This window comes from Micrasema longulum, unplaced genomic scaffold (genome assembly GCF_059751315.1).
Source record: "Micrasema longulum isolate JH-2025_06_02 unplaced genomic scaffold, ASM5975131v1 h1tg001716l, whole genome shotgun sequence".
Lineage (NCBI taxonomy): Eukaryota > Metazoa > Arthropoda > Insecta > Trichoptera > Brachycentridae > Micrasema > Micrasema longulum.
The window spans coordinates 613139-621323 of NW_028278894.1; the positions used below are offsets into that span (position 1 = coordinate 613139).

Here is an 8185-nt window from a genome sequence, read left to right on the forward strand (position 1 = left end):
TATTCAGGCCGCTATCTTGTCAAAAACAAATGATCACGTCTTCTCCTTTTTATGTGCTTTTTATTTATTTTTTATAATATTTCTTATTTCAGTATTTAATTTATTTCCCCTCGCCTTCTGTAATTGTATAAATTAATGTGAAATCTGTAATTGGTCTTACTTTTTAAAAAATAATTCTTGTACCTTGTGTTTATTAAAAAGACTGACTGATTTCCATAATGAATAAATAAACACAAACACACATAAAATTTACACACCGAAGGTAGAGCGGGTATGGATAAGTGGTACATAATATAATCAATGTTGTTTTACACTTATTTGTTTGTAAATTTGTATAAACCACTTAATTTTTTTTTTTAATTACACTTCGACCGGTTTCGAGGTTACTACCTCATCGTCAGGAATTTAACTGACGATGAGGTAGTAACCTCGAAACCGGTCGAAGTGTAATTAAAAAAAAAATTAAGTGGTTTATACAAATTTATAAACAAATAAGTGTAAAATGTCATACCACAAAGTGAAAAATGTTTTTGATAACAATAATAATGTTGTTTCATTTTAATAAATTTAATAATAATGTTAAGCAAAATTAGTGCTTCAAACATTAAAAATATAATTAATTACTTTTATAAATGCATAGTTTTTATTTTTAAAAAATATTTAAAACAAAAAAAAAAACAGTTTAATAAGTTGAATTTTTTTAGTGACAATGTGTTATAAATATTTCATTGAATTTTTTACTTTATATTTTTATGTACGTTTCTGTAAATTTCAGTTTTTTTTGTATTTTTAAAAAATGAATAACCCGCTAAATCTCTTCTTTAGAGGCTTGTCAGCCGGTGGGAAATAGGATATGGAAGGAAGTTATGAAAAAATGTACCACGACATCCAGACTAATTGAGAAAAAATCTTTCTCGGATTTTCTTCTTGCAACTGGCGGGAATCGAACCCGCGACGCTAGTTTCACAGTTAGCTGTCTTACCAACTGCGCCTGTCATATAAAATAATTTTTAAAGTATAATACACGGTCAGTCCCTTAAAGTATTTGATGGACATGCTTAGGTGAGCGTTATATTTTTTTCCCTCTAAATTATTCAAATACGCGTACTTCCACAAACAAAAATTGTATGTTTACTTGGTTCACCAGTAGGCACTAACACATTTACATAGGGTTATTAAACATTCAAACGCACTGTATTCTTAAAGTTATAAAACAGGTAGTATATTTGTTTTGATATTTGTAATATAAATAAATTTCATATCTGTATTCAAATAATATTTATCTGCTGTCTGTTAGTAAAATAAATAAATTTAAAAGTGTCCTGGGCAAGGCTTCCCCAGCGATAACACATTATTTATGTTTACGTATTTTACTCTTTAAAGGCTGTGCTATAAAATTCCTTTACACGTGGTGATGTAACATCGTTACACCAAGTTACCACAAGCAAAAGACAGAATATTCTGAAGTTCAGACATTGAAAAAAAAACATACTGTTAAATAATTTATTTTACATCATTTATAAAAATATGATATTATTTTGGCCTGTTATAAAAATAAAAACACAAATGCGCCGGTAATTTAAGTAGCGCACACCCTCGTTTACTACCAATGATACTAATGGTGTAGTGGTCAAGATGCTTGACTCACACACGGAAGGTTTCGGGTTCGATTCCCGGAGAGAACACCAAAAAATTAATTAAATGTGATTTTTCTAAGCCTAAGTGTTCTGTGATGTAATTCACTACTGCAATTGGGCCTCCTGGCCTGTTCTGGTGCAAAAAAAAAATGTTTAAAAATGGTACCAATAACCGGTTGATTAAAATAATTTCTTTTGTTTTTGTCTCTTTCGCACAAACACCGGCCACAAAACAGCTTCTCTGTCTTCTTTGTTATAAGTTTTATTCTCGTGCTCTTTCTTATAAATTTGACTTTCGAATTCCGATGGGAAAATTAATTTTTTTTCAAAGTTTTTTTTTGAAGATATAACTTAATTATTTAAATAAATAAGAGAGATGTACCAAGTCTTGTATCTAATGCAGATAAGAGTTACATCGAGCCCACGAAAAATAAATACGTAATTAAATAATGTAATTTATATTTTCTTTGACATAAACACAATATGAACGTTTGAACAAATGAGCGGCGAAACATCTCAAACGAAAACAAACCATTTAAAATTTAACACATCTTAAATTAATTTGTTTTGTAATCATTGGACACTTGTTCGCCTGTCCTTTTTTAACCTTTCCGAGCCTAATGGGAAAAAAATCCGCGAGTGCCTGAGGAGGTTACGCGCATGCGTGAAGTGGCCTCGCAATGTGGCGGCCTCCGTGGTGTAGTGGTCAAGACGCTTGACTCACACACCGAAGGTTTTGGGTTCGATTCTCGGTGAGAACACAAAAATGAGAAATGTGATTTTTCTCAAGTCTGGGTGTTCTGTGATGTAATTCACTACTGAAATTAAAAAGCTGTGATCAAAAATAATATAAAGAAATAAATATAATGTTACCAGACTGCGAACAATTTATTATCATAATAAAAATACAAGATAATTGTACGTTTTGTTATGTTATGTTTTACTACAACAAATATTTTAATGACTGGACTATTGAAAAAAAACAAGTACTTTTATTTAGTAATTAAGTAAATTAATACCGTTCAATATTATACTTAGATTTGATAATAGAAAGCCGGGTGAAATCGACCACCCTGGCAATTCTAACCAAGTGTCTACCTTGTTTTATTTAACAATCTGACAAATGGTACATAAGTGAATTCGCTATTTACACATGAAATGTGATCTCACACTATTCTCTTTTAATCATAGCATTAATTTGACACTTGAAAACGACACAACACGGCATAGTTGAATTTAAATCGGCAGTTGCCTACTAAGCGACGTCTACAGAGTAACTAATGCGTAAAACGTAAAACTATTAATTTGTAGTCGGCTTCAGTTTGATGCGCGTACGTGGTTTCTGGACTATTTTAATTTATGGTGAGGATATTAGAAGCAAACTAAGAAATCTCAACCAAAAACAGAAAATTACTTATTGGTGCCAAAATAATAATAAAAAATCTAAAAAACATTCCTACCTAAATAATTGCGTAATTCAAAACCATCTCTAAATCTTGCAAAAACAGATTTTAATTATACTACTTGACAGGCAAACTTAGCATTCTTTATTCAGTTGGTGAAGCATGATTATAAATCTCACAATTCCTTTTTCAAAGTTTTTCGCAAATCGCTAAGTGACCCTTTAAATGGAGTTTGCTTTTAATACCCTAATATATCGTTATGATTATCATGGTAGTGTTTATAAAACCGCTTTATAATAATTCCAGTTTTCTGCGAAATTCATACAATTTTTCACATATAGGTATACTGTTGCGAAAGTATTATATATGGAAGCGCGCTTTTCTCGCTGCTACGTTTTGAATAACATTGACTTGTCACGCCACCGGTAAGCGGAGTGGTTCGACGGGTGATTGGGAGTGGAGAGGCGCACGTTTAAATTAACCGAGTATCGAAGATTACTAAATTGTGGAGTAAATGAATTGTAACGCTTGCTGTTTGTTATCTTTTTTACACATTCTTAACATTATGTGGTATGATTATGAAAAAAATAAATCAATATGATGAATTATAAAAAAGGAATTGAACGAATATGCCACCTAGGGGATCCTAGATACCCCCCTAGGCACCGGTGGGTTAACGCCAGTGTGACGTAGTAGTCTAAATATTTCGTACAACTGAAAGGAAAAAGTGACGTCACAAGTAAAAAATAATGCGGAGAAAAAAAACGGGTTTTTGAAAAATCGTGGTGCTATCTAAAAAAATTCATATTTTTCATCAGTATTGTTTGTATCAATAATTTGTTTTTATAATTCTATTTTACATAGCAAACTGGAATTCGGAAGTCTTGTTTGGTCACCTTATTATGTGATTTATCAAAATATGACTGAACAGAAAAAAATCCTTCGTTCTTTGTCATTTAAGTGTAATATGGGTGGAATACTTCAATGTTACGAAGAGCGCTTGGAGTATTTTAAAATTGAAGAGTTGGAAACTAGGAGACAAATTACAGATATGATGTACTTGTGTAAAATAATTCACAATAATGTTGATTCAGGGTTTTTTGTTGAAAATGTGTCATTGTTTGTTCCCCGTAGGCGTCTGAGATCACCTGATACATTTTACCTTCCAATTTTTACAAACAATATGGCACATTTAAACACTCTTGCAACAATGTTAAGACTTTATAACAAAATAGAAAAAAAATATATATCGACATTTATTATGATAGAGCAAATGATTATAAAAAAATATTACTATGTTTCTGAAATAAAATGTCTAATCTTAATTTTTGTGAACAATATTTTGAGTTTGTCTAAATTTTTGTAGACAAAGACTGGATTCAACTCCCTGGGGAACTGTTAACATTAACATATTACAACAGAGATGAAAAACATTTAAGAGAAAGTAATATAGAAGTCTAGGCATCAACAGAGCTTATGACCTGTCATTGGCTGGTTTAAGTGGCCACTTTACACACTGTGTAACATTCTTTCATCTGTTGATGTTTGTGAAGTTAAAGAGCTGAAACCTTTGTTTATGCAGGTGAGATTCATCTAATTGAATTATTTCACCTGCATACTAGGCAACGCCTGAAAATTTTATTTTTTTAATTTCTATACTTCTTCATGGACCAGGTGGATTTATCAACAATATTTTTATTGAGTTTTAAATTAATTTTACGTGAATGTTACACAGTGTGTAAAGTGGCCACTTAACCCAGCCAACGACCGGTCATAAGCCCTGTAGATGCCTAGACTTCTATATTACCTTCTCTTAAATGTTCTTCATCTCAGTTGTAATATGTTGATTTTTGTGTATGTTAATTAATTTTTGTTTATTTTATACATTCTTGTATGTTATTTCATTCTCTTTTATTTAAAAAAAAAGTTTCTTATCTTAAACTCAATTTAATTTATTTAACTTAAGTTTTTATTCTTATCTTTCACTTAATCTTTGTTATTACTCAAAGTGATTTAGCATAAAATATAAATTATATAAAATAAGCAACACACTTATTTCATATAATTTATAAAAGATGGTGGACTTTTATAATTGAGGATGTGTATAAAGAATGCTACCAATGCTTACTTACAAATTGCATGTATTTTATGTATTATAATAATAAAAATCCGTATATGGTTTTATTTCACATATATGTATAAATTTTTACCATTGACCGGGTTTTGTCGTGACCGACATCGTCAGACTGGTGGGAGACTAAACAAATTTCTGTGTTATATACAAGTGCAAGCAGAGGTTGTAAATCATGATTTTATATAATAATGGAAAAAATAAATTATATGAATAAGTCACTCAGATACCAACATAATATTAAAATTCCCGAATTCCACATAATTCATGTTTAAAATAGCTTTGTCTTCAAAGGCGTAAAAAAATATAATAATCTTCCTAATGAACTCAAAACTATTGAAAATAATATAACAATAAATAAATTTAAAATAAATCTAAAGAAACTTTTTGAACACGTGTAAAAATTACATTGAATTTTAATGTTTTATTGAATTATGTTTTTTCTTTATATATGCCATATTTTGTTTTCTCATGTACTCGTATTTGAAATTATATAAACTTTTATAAATAAACAACTACAACAGTGTAAGTCAAGACAAGCACAAGAGTTAGCTCTTTTGGGCTATGTATAGCGTGTGAGCTCGCCAATATATGACAGTAAAAAATTTATTGTCTTTGAATTTCCTAGAGTTTTAACCATCGAAAAAAAAGAAGATTGCAAATAAAATCAACAGACAATGGAAATTTGATGTGTATTATTTTAATAGATTGTTTATAACAGAAAAATACATAGAGAAATATGCATTTTTTTTTGTAATAAAAACAGTCTAGTAAATTCAAATAAATAAAAATACGCTTTATATTAACAATATTAATTAAAATGCAAAAATAACATTGAATACTTGAAAAATAAATATTACTGAGTGTTACAAACATAATTTAAAAAACGGATAGCGATTGAAAGTAAAAACTATCTTTAGTTCAATTCTTATAGCGATAAATACATAAACATTATAAAACAGGAGTTATACAAATACAAAAATAATATTGTAACTAGGCGGCTACCTACACGGTTAAATTTCGAAACACCACGCAATTTCTTATCTCGGCTACGCTATGTAAAATGAAAAAAAATATTTAAATTAATAATTTCATCACTTCATGAAGTCGCCCCTGGGTAGCGCCTGCTAACGTCAATCAACAAAAACATCCTCGTTTTAATTACAATATTTCGGCTACGCCATAAATCTCTTTTTTTAAATAATTTCTCACGTCACAAAGTCGCCCCTGGGTAGCGCCTGCTAACGTCAATCAACAAAAACATCCTCGTTTTAATTACAATATTTCGGCTACGCCATGAATCTCTTTTTTTAAATAATTTCTCACGTCACAAAGTCGCCCCTGGGTAGCGCCTGCTAACGTCAATCAACAAAAACATCCTCGTTTTTATAACAGTATTTCGGCTACGCCATGAATTTCTTATAAAAAATGTCAAAACGTCAAAAAGCCACTCTCTGAGTGTCGCTACTGACATCATTTACAAAAACATAATTATTTGTGCTTTTTTCAGGTACGCAACATTTTTTTTAAATACACCTACCTAACCGATAAAATACTATTAGTAATTAAACCAAGGTCTGCTTTAAAGTTCCGTATGGCCAAATAATATTATTTATTATTAGAATATTATTGACATGTAGTTCAAGCATTGCTGCATTCACGTTGCTTTACTTCTGAGAGCTCAACTGCTATGTTTTTCTATGGTTATGTTAATGTCATCTGTCATGTATTGGCGAGCTCACAGGCTATACTTACGCCGCTCTTTTTTTGGAAAGTTACAGTGATAACATTTACTAGATGTCTTAAAGTAGATATGTATAGAATTTAAAAAAAACACGTACCTTTTATGAAATTTATCAATAAAAAAAAATATATAAAAAGTGTAGCTATTAAAAAATATTACTTGAATCTTTTTAATAGTGATAATTATTCATATAATTTCTATAAATACTGTATAATACTGTGTTTCATGTTTCTAATATTATGTGTTCTTACTACTTTGGATTGTATTGTCACAAAAATATTTTCTTTTTAAGTACCGTTCCAAATGAGTTTTTTTACAACTCCTGGGAGTATATGTTATTAATGTAAATAAGTAAATTATGTGTTTCATCAAAAATAATAAATTTTAAAAACCGGTATTCTTTAAATTAACACAATTAAAAAACATTTTAATTAATGTTGATAGTTAAAATATAACTGAAGTCGATAAAAAAATAATAGTGACGGCTTGAACGTGTTTTTTTTTACTCAAAAACAATGTTAATAACTTAAAAATTCGATTAATTTCAGTGCGTAAAAACAAGGCAATAAATAAATAATACTATTTTTACGATGGCCGCAAAATAAACTAATGTAAATATTATGTATTTTATTTACAACAGTCGCAATTCGCAATCGTTCATAGCTTCGTTACCTTGAACCGAGAGTCAGATGCCGAAAAATCGTACTGCTTGGCCCACTGTTCGTAGTTAAACTTAATCACAACGGTAAAAGACTTCGCGCCCAACGCCTTTGTCAAATTATCGGTCAGAATTAATGCGGCGTTGGATCGAAGTTGGTATGCATTTGCGTCGCCCGGTTTGCAGTTAAGCCGCGCTCGCCGAATCCAACACTCGCAAAAATGCTCGCAAAAAACGCGGCCACGCGGAGCCGACGACAGAAATAAACTGATCAAAGGCGCGGGTGTTTTGTTTTTATTTTTCTCGAGGCCAGTGCAGTGTACAAAATGCATTCGAAATTTTAAATGCGATGAGTCAGATAAAGAACAAGAGCCAGTCGATTAAGGGAGGGGTTAAGATGTTCTCCGGAATAAAATTTATAGGGAGACTGGAAAACGCGTTCTGAAATAAAATAAATTTAAAAAGGACTCCAGTGATATTTTCTTCAACACCATGTTCGAAAATATATCTAAAAATAGTTTGAAATTAAATAAATTTTAGACACAAGTTTTGTTGCGTCCATAAAAAAGGGAAATATCACATACTACGAATACTGATAAAAATAGATTAAAT

The 8185-nt window shown here is 30.4% G+C and overlaps 1 protein-coding gene across 5 annotated transcripts in view; it reads right to left on the reverse strand.

The window, feature by feature from the left end:
* LOC148274244 (uncharacterized) overlaps nt 1-7842 on the reverse strand; it is a 140241-nt gene extending 132399 nt beyond the window's left edge. For all 5 annotated transcript variants that reach the window (XM_088237400.1, XM_088237402.1, XM_088237403.1 and 2 more), the window contains exon 1: nt 7588-7842. The gene's annotated coding sequence lies outside the window, so the exon portion shown is untranslated. The remainder of the gene's footprint in view (nt 1-7587) is intronic.
* Nucleotides 7843-8185: the final 343 nt, after the last annotated feature.